General features: G+C 50.0%; 2 long non-coding RNA genes across 2 annotated transcripts in view; one reads left to right on the top strand and one right to left on the bottom strand.

The window, feature by feature from the left end:
- Positions 1 to 2,760: 2,760 nt before the first annotated feature.
- LOC125116796 (uncharacterized) overlaps positions 2,761 to 15,610 on the top strand; it is a 29,321-nt gene continuing 16,471 nt past the window's right edge. The window contains exon 1 of the long non-coding RNA XR_007132426.1: positions 2,761 to 2,868. This is a non-coding gene — a long non-coding RNA (uncharacterized LOC125116796). The remainder of the gene's footprint in view (positions 2,869 to 15,610) is intronic.
- On the bottom strand, positions 8,971 to 12,283 carry LOC125116795 (uncharacterized). The gene is made up of 2 exons (XR_007132425.1): positions 12,039 to 12,283; positions 8,971 to 9,489 (listed from the first exon to the last, which is right to left on the bottom strand). It is a non-coding gene; the product is annotated as an uncharacterized LOC125116795 (long non-coding RNA).

Genomic DNA, 15,610 nt, shown 5'->3' with positions numbered 1-15,610 from the left:
AGGAACTGGAATGGAACCTATATTTCCCAGCTCATTTTTCCTTCTCCTAACCCCTAGACTCTTTGAACTTTATCTTTTAATTTTTATTTTACAGCCACGCCTGCAGCATATGAAAGTTCCTGGGTAGGAGTTGAATCAGAGCTGCAGCTGCTGGCCTAGGCCACAGCCACAGCAGCACCAGATCTGAGCCACATCCGTGACCTACACCACAGCCCACAGCAACGCCAGATCCTTAACCCACTAAGCGAGGCCATGGATCGAACCTGCATCCTCATGGACACTATATCGGGTTCTTAACTCACTGAGCCACATCGAGAACTCCTTATTTTTTAAAATGTATTTTTTTTCTAAGCCACACCTTCAGCATACAGAAGTTCCCAGGCCAGGGATTGACCCTTTGCCACTACAATGACAACCCAGGATCCTTAACCACTAGACCACCAGGGAACTCCTTCCCCAGACTCTTTGGATTGTTTTCTAGCCACGCTACCCTCCACTCCAGCCTATGACCTGTTGAGGGGGAAAAAAAATGACCTTTTTCACAGAATGCTCTGGAAGAAACTTTGTGTCTTAAAAATATTAATATTGGCAATCATGAAATCCTCAGTGTCCAAGAATTGTTTTTCTATTGCATGCCAATTGCCCTGCTAAGCATAATGGCAGATCAAAAACTACATAAGTCAACCTCCCTGTTCTCAAGGAGCTTATTGTGACAGGCAGATTCTAAGATGACCTCCAAGGCCCTTTGCTCTTGTATATCCTGCCCCTCCTGACAGGGAGCAGGGCTTTCATTTGCTTCTGCCAATAGAATCAGGCAAAGGTGAAAAGATATCATTTCTGGGCTTTCATTACGTTATGAGGCAAAGGTGAAGGGGTTTTGCAGATGTAATTAAGGTGGCTAATCAGTTGCTTTAAGTTAATCAAAGAGAGATTATCTTGGGCAGGTCTGACCTAATCAGATGAGCCCTTTAGAGGAAGGTCTGGAGGTCAGAGACTCCAAGCTGCAGGTTCTCTCTTGCCTCGAAGAAGTAAAGTGCCAGGCAACCTAGAGCTTCACAGACATGAACATTGCCCTGTGAGTCTGATGGAGGCCCCTGAGCACCCCTGAGCCTAGCTGAGACCCTGGCTCACACTTGCATACTGGGGACAGTCTCATGAGACCCCAGGCAAAGGCTGACTTGTAGACATTGTGAGGTCATAAAAGCATGCTTCCCCCCCCCCCCCCCCCTTTTTAGGGCTGCGCCTGCAGCATATGGAAATTCCCAGGCTAGGGGTCAAATCTGAGCTGAAGCTGCAGCTGCTGGCCTACACCACAGCCACAGCGACAACAGAGTTGAGCCGTATCTGCGACTCACACCGAAACTCACAGCAACACCGGATCCTTAACCCACTGAGAGAAGAGTTGCATCCTCATGGATACTTGTTAGCTTCGTTACTGTTGAGCTACAGCAGGAACTGAATGTATATGGTTTTAAGCTGCTCTGTTTGTTGTAACTTTTTACGTAGCAATAAAAAACAAATGCATTTATGATCTAAGAAGGAGCTCTACAGAATTTAGTAAGTATTGGTAAAACCTAAGATTTGTTCTTTTGTTTTTGCTTTTTAGGGCTGCTCCTGCGGTACATGGAGGTTCCCAGGCTAGGGGTCAAATCAGTGCTACAGCTGCCGGCCTACACCACAGCCACAGCAACGCCAGATCCGAGCCGCATCAGCTACCTACACCACAGCTCAGGGCAACAGGGGATCCTTAACCCATAGAGCAAGGCCAGGGATTGTTCCTAGTTGCTTTCGTTTCCGCTGCCCCACTACAGGAACTCCAACTTAAGATTTGTTAAAAAAAAATTTTTTTTTAAACTTCTCAGAGTATTGCATAAATAAGATGGAGAGGTGATATATAACACTAATAATTACACCCTAGTAATAAAACCAGTCTTGTAGTTTAGAAACAATAGTGGCATTTTTTTCCCTTGGTTCCCTCTTGTCTCAAACACACTGTGGCTCAGACAACTGCTTATAGGAAGGTCCTCTGAGTAACATTAGCAATCACATTTAGAAATGTCAGATAACTGCTCCAAGAAGGCGTTTTAAATTTCTCTCACAGCCCTAGCTGTCACCTTGGAGAGGAAGAGGTGGGTTCTGGGCCAAATCACAGGAAAAGATCTCTCTGGAATGCTAGGATTTCAAGAGTTACCTATTCCCACTCTAAGCAGGTAGATGGCTTGAGGCAGTGCCAAAAACAAGGCCTGGATCAATAGGAACATAGTAAGCACACAGTAGGTCCTCAGCAAATATCGAATATAGGAAAGCGGCATCAGCTCTGGAAAAAAATCCTCCCTTTGAAAATGTTGGATGGGAGTATCCATCGTGGCTCAGCAGGTTAAGAACCCAATATAGTCTCTGTGAGGATGCAGGTTCGATCCCTGGCCTCAATCAGTGGGTTACGTATCCAGCATTGCCGCAAGCTGTGCAATAGGTCAGCAGCTGCAGCTCTGATGCGACCCCTAGCCTGGAAACTTCTTATGCTGCAGGGATGGGCCTAAAAAGAAACAAAACAAAACCAATCAAAAACATGTTGGATGGAATGGTTTGTCTATTAAGCACTTATTAGTGCGGATTTGACTTGAAAGGTTAAATTTTAGTGACCCTTGCTGGTATTAACGTCACTAGCAAAAGTGTGGAATTTTCTGGCTGTTCTGATGACGGCCAGTGAGTGAGGTGGGGGAATGAGGTGGGGGAGTGAGAGGAGAGAGAAGGAGCAGAGATGGGAAGCCTGGCCAGTGGAGGCATCCCAGGCCTGCTCTGAGGAGGTGCCATAGCCCTGAGAGACCGAGGTCAGTGACCTAACACAGCAGACAGCTGAGCTCACAGGTAAGAGGGACCAAGCCCATGTGTCTCTGTGGGGACCCTGTGGGGAGCCCATTTGGACATCAAATGCAATTAATGAAACAGGAGGGGGTGAGACGTGAACAGGGCAAAGCCCGAGAGGTGGTCGTGTGGTGACTGGACAGGATGACCCTCTTGCTACAGCTTGCGAGCTTGGTCAGGCCACTCCACGCCCCCTCCCCAAGCTTTGGTCCCCTTGGTTGAAAAATAGGGATAATTCTAGCACCCACCTCACAGTGAAACTGGGCTCCTGTGAGAATGAAATGAGATACTTCACACGGATGTGCCGAGAGATGAAGGGTGCGCCATAAATATTTATGATTATGACTCACAGAGGTGAACCTAAAGGTAAATGACAGGAGAGACTGGCTGGATGTTACAATGTCTGGGGAATGCTTCACAGTCTGAGTCTCATTCCAGAAAATTCCATGCTCATCCTGGTGACCCCACTAACATCGGCGCCTGCTGGTTTGCTCAGGGACAGTACCCAGCCTCTGGCGGGCCAGGCAGGCAAAGATGCCTTGTGCTACGTGGGAGCGGGGTGCCTGCCTGTTGTCACTGGGGTGGCGGTGGCAGTGGCTGGTGTGGCTGGCCTTCTTCCCCTCCACCCCCTGCTCCCTGCCAGCCTCCTTCCTCTCCCTCTGCAGGGGCCCAACAGTGGCCTTCTGTGCTCCTTTCTCTCTGTGCTTCCGCTGTGGCTGAACTCACCCTGATTCACAAGCTCCAGCTCTGCCCTGGGCGGCACAGGGACCAGGCAGTGGGGAGGGTGGCTGTCTCCACACCGAGAAGGGAAAAAGCCCTTATACTAATCAGGGTTGAAAACCCCCAAATTATGGCCATCAAGCAGAAAAGAACAACAAGAACGGGGCAGAGGAGGCCGGCCGCTGTGGGAACGCGGGCAGCGCACACACGTGGTGTCTGAGGCGGCCCCAGACCTTCCTGGGAAGGGAACAATCTTTCTGGCTGATTCCTCTGACTCTGTGTTTCCTACAATTCTACGACAAACATCCAGGAACATGAGAAAAGGAAACCGAGAAAAAATGTGTCCTGTGATCCAAATTTAAGCAAGAACAGGACAGACAATGTGAGCCAAATAGAAATGAGGCCAAGAGTGCTTTCTTGGGGCCCCAGCATTTTTTTTCTAAATGCCCAAACCTGTTTAACTGCTTCTTGTGAACATAGTCCTGGGATACATTTCACAATGGGAAAGGAAATCTAATTAGCACTGGCAACTTCACCTTCTCTCTTAGGTCAATCTAGTCAAACAGCACATTAACAGTGATTGCTACCCCATTGATTACTGACTGAAAGGAAAGAGAGAGGAAGTGGGGGGGAGGGAGGAGGTGACACACTTTAATTAAGGTTATGGAGTTCCCTTTGTGTCTCAGCAATAACGAACTCCAATGGTGTCCATGAGGACAAGGGTTCAATCCTTGGCCTCGCTCAGTGGGTTACTGATCCAGCGTTGCTGTGAGCTGCTGTGTCTGTTGCAGATGCAGCTTGGATACCACGTTGATGTGGCTGTGGCGTAGGCCAGCAGCTGCAGCTCCGATTCGGTCAACAGCCTGGAAACTTCCATATGCGGCGGGTGTGGCCCTAAAAAGCAAAAAAAAAAAAAAAAAAGTCTGCAGTTAGGCCCTGAAAGGTGTTATTCACAACTCACATTTGGATATTGCTCTACAGTTGGCAAAGAAGTTGAGTAATTTTTATTATACTTGGTCCTATTACCGACCTGGGCGCTTGGCCTCCCTTAACCAATAGAAATTGATAAGAGGCCGGGCAAGAGATTCAGGCACGGCTTTATTGGGACCCCTCCTGCAGCAGGAGAAGGCAAAAGCAACTAACAGGTTCCTATGCTTGCTTCCAAAAAGGTTAAAACAGTGACCTGGTTCCTTATATGGGGCGAGTGTAGGGGCAGGTCCAGGGGTCAGGTTAGAGGCATGGCTTGGATGGTCGGCCCAACCCTTAGCGGTGTTGTGTGCAGAGGGCATGCGCCTTTGCTCCTGACACCCTGCTTTTGCTCTGGGCTCTTAGATGTGGCAACTGGGTTTTTAGTCTTTTTGTAACTTTTTGCCATTTTATTTGCCCCTAATTTGTCCCAACTGCGCATGTACACAGTTATTTTTAGTCTCTTAGGGTTTCTTCGTATTTTGCTGCTCTAGGAGATGTTTGTCCAGGTAGGAGCACTGCAGACACTGCAGCAAAAGGTCTCAGGTCCCAGGTGCTGTCTCATTCCTTCACTACCTGGCTCTGAGGACGATGGTACTGGCCCCCTGTCACAAGTGAGGATGCCCTGCTGAGACTTACGAGATTGCCGCTTGAAGGAGGTTGCAGAGTGACAAGAGTCCAAGGTGGAGCCTGATTCCAAACCTCCAGATCTTTCCCTTGCCCTGGGAGAACGGCCACAAGCAGGCTCAGAGAGGAAATTGAGGCACAGACTAGCAGAGGGACTCAGTTAAATGTTCACCATGTAAATGATACAAAGGAGGACAGCCGCTGTGTTAGAATATCTTGGAGTTTCACTATTATCTAAGTCAAAAACGACATCCAGCCGTGAGCTGTGGTGTAGGTCGCAGATGCAGCTCGGATCTGGTGTTGCTGTGGCTGTGGTATAGACCAGAGGCTACAGCTCCGATTCAGCCCCTAGCCTGGGAACCTCCATATGCCGAGGGCATAACCCTAGAAGACAAGAAATGAAAATAAAACTAAGAAAAAAGACATCCAGGGACCTTTGATTTCTCTTGAAAAGAGCTGTATATCAAGAAAGCATCAGGCCAGTGGGAATGGGAAGGATTTAGCTATACTTTCTGTCTCATAATGTGCTAATCTGATTATCTCATAGTAGCTATTATCTGAGTCCTATGAATAATGTCATTCCAGTGTTTCTGGAGAATAGGAGTGGAGCTCCAGGCCCTTAAAAACAATCCTGGGCAGAGTCTGAGTAATCTAGTACATCTGAATCACAAGAAAGAGGCAAGTCTCGATTTGGAATCAGAAAAGAAATGATGCAAAGCTTTCTAAGCCCTGGAAGGGAGGGAAGCCCGGGCAGACCCAGGATCTGACTGCAAGGGGTTGGCTGCTTCTCTCCTCCCTATTCCACCACCAGCCGCCCCGCTTCCCCCGGCGCCCGCTGTGGCCTGCCCTCCTGGGCCCACCCTCTGCTTCAAATCCTGCCCTTGTGATTGACAGGCCTCTGGACCCGGAGGAGGAACCTCAAGGAGGAACCGGACCCCTCCTCGCAGGGCTGCTACCGCCACACAGAAGGGGCCCATTCTGCTTACGGGTTTGCTTCCCAGCCTGCTTCAAATCTCCATTGAGGCCCAAAGCCCCGTCACTGGACCTGCCGGTTTTAGGATGCATATGTTTTTCCCCTTCCAAGCTCTTTTGTTGCATTGTGTATCACTTTCCTTACCTAGATACAAGGCTGTCTCCATGATGGGAGACCTTCCTTTCTAGAATTTCCAGGAAGTTCGGTTGCCTCCCACATGTTCAATTTCATGTAATTCAAACTGAAGTCTGAGACTCTTTTTCCTAATTCAGGAAAAGTTGTGAGCTTGGCAACCCAAATGGAAAGACTTTTTTTTTTAATGGTAGTGGATTTGGGGGGTGTTTTTCTCATTTTGGTTGTGTGCGTATGTTTCATAAAGTGCATCGGAGAATTAAACTCAAAAAGCAACTGCTTGGAGAGATAGAAACTCTTGTAATTCATGTTGTGCATAATGGATCTGGCAGGCCCAAGCATAGAAATTTCCAGAAGTGTTTGCGTGGCAGCAGTTCTTAGCCAATTCACATTTTTTAGCTGTCCTGGCCGGCTGCCCAGCCTACAGAAAAAGTCTTGTATCTCCACAAGTTTGGCTGGCCTCTCTGACGAGTTTCCAAACTGCATGGCAACATTGGATGAGCTTATTTTCAAGTGCCAAAAAACTCCTGCTACTTATATCGTTACTAAATACCAGATGTGTTTAATACAGAGCAGGCAGAGCCAAACCTAGGGTAATCAAATAACCTATCATTAACATTTTCTAAAAACAAAAAATGCAATTGGAACACCAGATTACTGTTTTTCTTTGTTTGCTTTACGCCCTATTACTGGAACCCCTAGGGTGATGGGAACAGGACTCGGGGTGGAGAGGCCGGCTCTGGCAGCGGCCAAGACGCTGTTTACAATCACACCCCTGCACATCTGAAACATGTGTGAGAAAGTCAAGGCCCCAGCAGATTTCCTCTGCCCCGCTGCTCACATCCCTACCCCTGCACTCACTCCCCACCCCAGGGGGTTCTCTGCAGGCGGTGGCTCTCACCAAGCGGGAAAGGCACGAAAAGTTGAGGTGCCCTGGGATTTGACCTTGAGGGAGAGAACTGTAGAGGGAGATGGGTAGGTAGGGTTGGGAGTTGGCAAATGAGAAGCTATGCAAGAGTGGGAAGCTGCTACTGCTGGAAAAGTGCAGAGACATTCTGAAAGGCTTGAAGAGGCAAGAGGATGCTGTGTGTCTTTGTCAGAGGCCCTGGCGGGGCTTCAGTTGGTAGCCCTTGGAGTGATTCTTCAGGCACAAATCCCCAGTTCCAACCCCGCCCCATCCCCACCCTGTCCATTGTTGTAATTTCTCTTCCTTGCTTCCCCTCCCTCTCTTCTTCCCCTCCCTCCCTCCCGCCCTTCCTTCCTTCCTTCCTTCCTTCCTTCCTTCCTTCCTTCCTTCCTTCCTTCCTCTCCCTCCTTCCTTTCCTCCTGTCCTTTCCGAGGCTTGAGTTTCCTGGGAATCCAGGGCGAGGGAAGCACCTGGTGCCTCTCTCTCTATTCCAGGCCATTCCTGCCACCAGTTTCCCTCCGCCCAACCTCCATTGCCTGGGTGCTCAATCCTCCGAACCTCTATGCTGTCCCCTTTTTAGTCCTGCCTCCCAAGGTTCTGAAAAGATGAAGAAGGCATCCTTGTCACCTCGAGGTTGGTGACCCCGGTAGATCAAATGGCAAGCATGAGTGTCAGGGGTGATTTGAGAAGAAAGATGGAAGATTGCAAAATGAGATTTTATAGATGGAATCTCACCATAAGAAATTTGAGAGTTCATAACTATTCTGAAAATAGTTATCTGCATTAAGACAACTGTATAAATAAAGGAATCAGTGATGCAGCCGGTTGGAGAGTTGTTTTAAGAAACCTGTCACTAAAAATGCAGTATAATCCAACGGTGCTTCGCCTGCCGTTTTGCCAAGGCAAACTCAGCTAGGAGGCTGCGGGGGTTTCTCCACTGCGTGGAGTCATTAGGGGGATAAACCATCAGCCTGGTCTAATTAGCATTGAAACACTTTGCAAATATTTGATTTAAGGGGTTGCAAATAGTAAAATAATGTGGAGCTGATGTTTGCAATACCTTTCAAACTCGCCTCCTAACTATAGTCACGTGTGTTTTACACATCAGAGGTGTTCCTGAAAAGTCGGGTGTGAATCCATATGCGACACGGAATTATGTTTCAGACGTTCTAGGGATACTTCTTTTCTTTTCTTTTCTTTTTTTTTTTTTTAGCTTTTTGGCTTTTTGGCTTTTAGGACTGTGGCATATGGAGGTTCCCAGGCTAGGGGTCTGATCGGAGCTGCAGCTGCTGGCCTTCGCCACAGCCACGGCGACGTGGGATCCGAGCCGTGTCTGCAACCTACACCACAGCTCATGGCAACGCCAGATCCTTAACCCATTGAGCAAGGCCAAGGATCGAATCCACATCCTCGTGGATGCTAGTCGGGTTTGTTAACCGCTGAGCCATGATGGGAGCACCAAGGGATACTTCTGACTTGGAGGAACTAGGTATCAGTGAAGAAGCTACAGAGAAAGCTTAATGCCCAAGACGGCTCATTCTGATGCCCCCTCTACCTCCAGCCCAGGCTGAGCCTTTGAGGACACTGTCAGCCTCAGCAGCATCTCTGTTTCGTTGCTGGGTCTGAGAAGGAAAGGGCTAGTCCTAGAGAAGGGTCAACGGCAGGCTGTTGTGTTCCCCAGCAGCAAAACAGAGGAGGCTGGAGGAAACCACCCAAGCGCCAAGCTCCGCAGAGGGCAAGTGAAGTCGGAGTCTAAAAACAAAAAGTGGCGGAGCCCATCTCCTTGGAGCTGTTTATATTACATAACTCAAATAAACACAGCAGTGCAGGAATGGTTCCCTTGGCGGGGGCCGGTACCGCAGGGCCCAGAGGCGAACAAAAGGCATCTCCCCAGCCTCTGGTCAGAAATGGCTTCTTTAAAACAACAACAGCAGCAGCAGCAGTAATAGTAACAATACTCAAGGACACACCAGGCCAATTCAGGAGGCTATCCTGAATAAATTAAGTAGAGGAATCATTCTAATTAGGACTCGAGAGGTGACTTTTTTTCCTTTTGGCTTCGGAGATAAATCCTCATCAGCAAAGTTGATACCAGAATGGCTATTTTCCTTTGCAAAGGAGGGAAGTGAGGCCCTTGGCCCTGCTGTAAAATCCAGCAGGAGCACAGAGGCCGCTTTCTCAGGCACTGGAGAGGCAGCTGACTTTCCGACTTCAACTCCCTTGTCAGCCTGGGGCACTGCTGGGGGTGGGCAGTGGGGGTCCCCAGCCTTCTGGGAAACATCAGGCTATTCCATGGAATCTGCGAGAATACAAAAAAATTCCAGTTACCAACTGGGTAAAGGGACACAGGTCCACAGGCCCCGCGTTTGAACAAAATCAGAGAGTCTGGAAATTGAGAGCAGGCCAGAACCGACTGCAAGCTTTTTCGTCAGTAGCCTGCAGTCTCCCGGGACAGCAATCCCTATCATATGCCAGGGGACAAGAATAGAAAGAAAAATTGAGAACACAGCCCTGAGCACGGGCTGGTGGTATTGGTTGCCAACAGTTGCCCCATTAGTAGGCTATGGGGACATGCGAGGGAACATTTTCTGTACGAGGCTTGTGTTTAAAAATACATCTTGCTTCAAAGCTGGCTCGGGAGTGGCTGGGGAGTGAGAGTTTGCTTTTTTTGTGCTCAGTAGGTGAGCATCTTTCAGTGACTTACTGCACAGCACTCACATGCTAGGTGACAGTGACCGAGACCTCAGCCTCGCTCCCAGCAAGCTAACATCTTGGACAATTCCTGGGTGAAAGCCGCACTCCAGAAACATCCTCGGCATTGGCTTGCTGGAGGCACATGGGGCTGGGGGCAGGAGTGGAGGGTAACTGAGGGGAACACCTCCCCACCGAGGCCTCTGACCCTTCTTATTCCATGGATGTGTCCTTGGGGGTATTTCCCTCTCCTTGTCCTTATTCTCAAAAGGAGGACACCAGCTTCTACCCACCTCCTAAGGGTGTCTGGGAGGAAGCGCTAGCAGCAATGAATGACTTAAAAACCTTTGGCGGGTAAAGGAGTTCCCGTCGTGGCTCAGTGGTTAATGAATCCGACTAGGAACCATGAGGTTGTGGGTTCGATCCCTGGCCTTGCTCAGTGGGTTAGGGATCCGGTATTGTCCTGACCTGTGGTGTAGGTCGCAGACGCGGCTCGGATTCCCACGTTGCTGTGGCTGTGGTGTAGGCCAGTGGCTACAGCTCCGATTAGACCCCTAGCCTGGGAACCTTCATATGCCGGGGGAGTGGCCCTAGAAATGGCAAAAAGACAAAAAAAACAAAAAACACCTTTGGCGGATATGAAGTTCATGATCAAGTGCTGGATGATGGCTTCCCTCACCTACCCTCCCTCATGTGTTACCTAAGCACGCGCCCCCTTAAATTCTTTGCTGACAGACTGCCCTGTGGGGTGTGAAGCTGGTCTGCCAAGAAGACATCTCTGGTTCCTCCAGAGAGGTTTGCCTTTGCAGGAACCGCTGAAATCCTTCCATGTCCAAACGCATATTCTGGATAGAAAACAACAGGTGATGCACTGCAGAGGCCAAGAGGCTGTTAGGACCCGCCCATGGGTGCCTGGGTTGGGTCCCCCTTTCCTGGGGGGGTGGGGCGGGAAGATGAGAGGGGACAAATCCACATGGCAGGGTCATGTTCAGGTCTGCCTTGAAGAAACCCTGGGGACCTCCTTCTTGAAAAACAAGTGGGACAGTGTGACAGCTGCGTAAGGAAGCCAGAGAAAAGGGTCCCCGGGGAAACCTCCCCAGGGAATGCTCTGCTTGCGGGAGGCAGTCAGGAGTGACACAGAAGACAGACAGCAGGAGGGGGGACAGCCAGGCCCCACAGGCTCTCCAAGGAATCCGGGATTAGGAGCGCCCCCCAGATGTGGAGTCTGATGGTGCCAGGGCGACAGCAGCGCTAACAGTGATGATGGTAGATATTCTTGGGGCCTGTTTGCAACAGACTGTCCTGAAGCTACGGCCCTGGAGGGGCCCTTTCTGGAAAACATCTCCCACTCTGGACTCCTCACAGCTCCTGTGTTCGTTTCCCTTGGGGGGTTTTTATCAACAAAACACACCCCAGGTTTTACGGTTGCCAGATATTGATGGCTACTTTCAACTTCGGTCAGTGGTTCCTTAGGGTACACGGGCAATGGGACATCAGGACAGAAATATGGGGACCAAGTGTCTATTGGGAGACACGATGCCCTGGAGGTGAAGGCAGACTGCACGACTGTCCCCATCTGTGGGCAGAGGCCCCCTCTGAAGCAGGCCAGTGGACCCTCCTACGGAAGCAACTGCCGCTGGACTTGTAGCCCAAAGGCCTGGATCTGACTGACTCCCAGAATCGACCGTGTCCAAGGCGAGACCTGGGCACATTATTAGTGAACCTTTCTGAGATTCAGTAGCCCCACCTGTGAGCTGGAGCGGAGGCGACCTCCCCGTCAGGGCAGCTAGGGAGTTCCAAGGAAGCACCTGACTCCCGGACCCGAGGGAGGCTGGCTAGATCAGCAACATCTGTACAGGGTGTGCCCTCCCTAGTCACCTAGCAGGTGGGGTGTCTTCTGGTCCCCTTCCCCGGGGGGAAGGGGCGCAGAACCCAGAAATCAGCCTGCCACCTCGCCAGTGGTCCCTTCCATTGCCACCCCTGTAGCTCCTGGTTACAGAGGGGGGAATCTCCCTCTTTCAGGCCCCTAGGGTACCACCCGGAGAACTACAGGCCCAGAAAGAGTAGAAAGAGACGGAAGCTCAGTGTTATATTCTTTCTAGATGAATCTCCAGGCTGCAGCCACCGCCCCAGGCGAGTCCCGGGCCCGCAGCAAACCTGTCTGCTGTGGGTCTGTCTCAACATGCTGCTTGGAAAGTCCAGATTTTCAGTGTAAACTTTGTTCTCCCTGCCCTTTCTTCCGGGATTCACAGAGGCAGCTCTCTCTGCAGCCCGATCTGTCCCCATCTCCTTGGTGCTGAAAGCCGAGGTCACACATGTCCCCGTCAGAACAAGTCCTCAGTGCTGCTGTCCTTTGGGAGAGCGTAGAGCCCGGCCGGCCTTGGCCCCTGAGTTCGCCCGGGTGTCAGTTTCTCAGTGGCACTATTTTTGGCAGACTTTTTTTTTTTTTTTATCCTTGTTCTTTATCACAGCCCCGTCGGGCAAATGACAGCGGAATTGCAAGCTTGAATGGGCTTGTCTGACAGGCCAACTTTTATCCTGGGCTCCGCTGCCTGACTTTTAGAAAGGAACTCCGAGCAGAGGATGGTAATTTCACACCGATTCTTTGCTGTAATTTGCTTTGGGGTTTAAAATGTCGCGTTTCAATCACTCTGGCTGCGTGGTGTAAGGGAGACGAGGAGCCACGCGTGTGGCTAATGTGTTTGTAATAGGCACACACAAAAGCGCTGCCTTGCTCTGAAGCAGCAGCACTGGAAACACTGACCAGCAGGCCAAGGCACTCTCTGGCAGGTATAAACAAGTGCATTAAAAAGGAACTCATGATAGATTCCCCGCTCTGGCAGAAACAGGGCTGCTTGTGACAGAAGCCTCACGGAGAACATCTCCATTCTTTTTAATAATTTATTTTTATTTTTGAAAATTCTTTCGGCTGCTTCACAGCATATGGAGTTCCCCGGGGCCAGGGATCAGACCCATCTGAGCTGCCACTGCAACCAATGCCATAGCTGTGGCAAGCTAGACCCTCAACTCACTCTACTGGGCTGGGAATCGAACCTGCGTCCTAGTGCTCAAGGGACATGGCCTATCCCGTTGCGCTGCAGTAGACACTCCAACATCTCCATTTTGCAAGCATGTACTAGAATATCTTTATGCCCCAGGCTGCATTCTGCAGAGGAGCGGGGTGGTTTTAGGCAAACCCCCAAAGTAGGAGGGTCTGAAACCCGAGATAGATCTAAAGTCAGTGAGGCGCAGAGATGAGATGCAGCTGAGGATGTAACACTCAGCTTGGATAAAGGGAAGCTGACAGGTTTAGACCAGAAGGGAAGGGAGTCTCCACGCTGATGAGAGCTGGTTAGGCTGTGTTTGGAGCGTCCTCCAAGGAAAAGGACCGATGCTCCTAGAAAGGTCAGCAGACATGGCTCTCCCCAGCCTAGAATAGGAAGTGATGGCTTTCCCTGATTGATAACCTGCCTGTGGAAGCACCTGGCCTATTCCTTCACTACTCTCACCACCCTCACGATGGAGGCCACACTGCCTGATGTTTGATTATTCTTCCTGGCCTCTACTGTTTCACGTTCCTTGCTCCCCACCTGGCCTATATGGGCCTTGAAGTCAGGAACCAATATCTAGCCATCTCTGTGTGCCCCAAGGCTCCTTTCTGGGGATCAGCACAAACTAAGACTCAGTAACTACCTGGAGGATATCAGAGCCCTTCATGCATGGCCCCCAAAGTTTCAGAAGTACCAGTGGGACTGCACCAGGGCCAGGCAGGTGATTTTGAGGAGAGCAAATCCCAGCTCATTCTTGGAGGCCTGTCAGGCTCCTGACAATCTCTCCCACCCACCTTTTGTGCCTTCTTGGCCTCAGCACCATCTGCTGTATATGCCAGCTGAGCAGCATGGAATGCTCCCAGTCCTCTGTGCCTTTGCACATGCTGCTCCCTCTGCCTGGCTGCCCTTCCCTCATTCTCCCATCCATGGACTTGTCTACTCAGCTCATGGTCAGCCCTTCCTGCCTGACAGAGCTGTCCTGGGGGCAGAGCTGGTGATGCCTCACTCTGTGGGTCCAGGGTACTTTCTGGAGGCCTGATGTGGTAGCTGGGCCAATGGCCCTGCCATCAGGCTGGCAGGTCTTCCTCTTCTGTTGGGCTGTGAGTGCCTTGTGGGTGGGACCCACCTTCCTCACCTCTCAGCTCTTGGCCCTCAGCACAGAGGTACCCAGTACAGGTTCATCAAGTGACTGTGTTTCCCACATTTGGCAGATTGTGGGGAAGGCGGGACAGGATGCAGCGAGTAATGTGGGGATGGAGCAAAGGGGATCCCACTGTGTGACCAAGTAAATGCTGCAGGGAGAGGCAAGGCCCAGGGCTTACCAGCCTCCAATAGTGCATGAACTGCTTCCTTAAAGTCAATCTCTCTCTGTCTCTATACACACACACACAACACACACACACACACTCACACACATACACTCAGAGTTGGTGCTCTTTCCTTGAAGAACACTAATACACCCATAAACATTTGGAGTCCTCAGATCATCTTAAATTATAGACTCTAACAGTCACAGTGAACATGAATTTCACAGAGTGCCACTTTCACACACAGCTAGACAAATCTAAGCTTGACTGCCCTGCCTTACCCGTTCCTTCTCATGGAAACCACATAAGACTCTCACCCACAGGGCCTCCCATCTCTCTATGCCTCTTGATGGACCCTGGTGCTTCCCCATGTGGCCCTGCTTGGTATGTTGCATTCTCTCCAAGGAAGCATAAGGATGTCTTTAAATTTTCTCCATCCCTCTCTGTCTTGACTTGCATCTGGTCTTACCAGACCCAATCCGAGGTAATATGACAACATAGATTGGCTGAAGCCAGTGCTCAGAAAACCCTGGGCCAGGCTTCAGAGATGGGCCAATGGGTGATTACTGCTGTTGCGTGTCACTCTGCCAGAGGCCACAGCACTCTTCTCTGGGAGATCTGGGGCTGATGGAAATCATGGCCAGCTTCTCAAGAAGCTTGGGCCAAAAGAACTCTTCCTTGCATAAAACTGGGCTCATCATCATCAGTATAAACATGACGTGGCCTTAACAGAGAGCCCAAGTGAACAGTGTTCTCAGTGAGAGCACATGCTCACCCAGAGGAAGGGTGTTTATTGGCTCCTTCAGGGCCCAGGGAAGGGGCACTCACCTTGTAGGGAATGCCTATGTCTGAGACAGAGGCTCACCTTGGGGGAGAAGAGAACAACAACCTCTCAGAAAAGGGTTAATTCACTCTTGGTGACTTGTGAAGTCTCAGAATCACACAATTATAGAATCTTAAAAGGTCAGAGGCTGGAAGGGAGATAAGAGGCCATCTGGGCTCAAAACCTCTTGTTTTAAGAATAAAAAAATAACAGGTGGGGTGGGCAGGGAAGGGTAGACAGGAGTGGGGTGGGGGGGTTGGGATGAAAATGTTCTAAAATCAGAACATTTTATGATGATGTTTGCACAACTATAAAAATAATGAAATTCACTGAAAGAAAAAAAAAAAAGAAAAAAGAATTCCAATTAAAAGAAAGACTTTCCCTCACCTGCATTTCCTGTTATGGAGCCCCAAATGAATGCTAATTTGAGTGCCGAGTCGAAAACAGTTTTAACCTACCACCAGTGTTCATTTTGTGGGATTTCTTACTGATGGAGGAATTGATGTATGGGCCCATACATTCGTCTGTCCATCTGTTTATCTGTCTATT

The sequence above is a fragment of the Phacochoerus africanus genome, chromosome 15, assembly GCF_016906955.1.
Source record: "Phacochoerus africanus isolate WHEZ1 chromosome 15, ROS_Pafr_v1, whole genome shotgun sequence".
NCBI lineage: Eukaryota > Metazoa > Chordata > Mammalia > Artiodactyla > Suidae > Phacochoerus > Phacochoerus africanus.
This window is presented reverse-complemented; position numbering and strand designations above follow the sequence as displayed.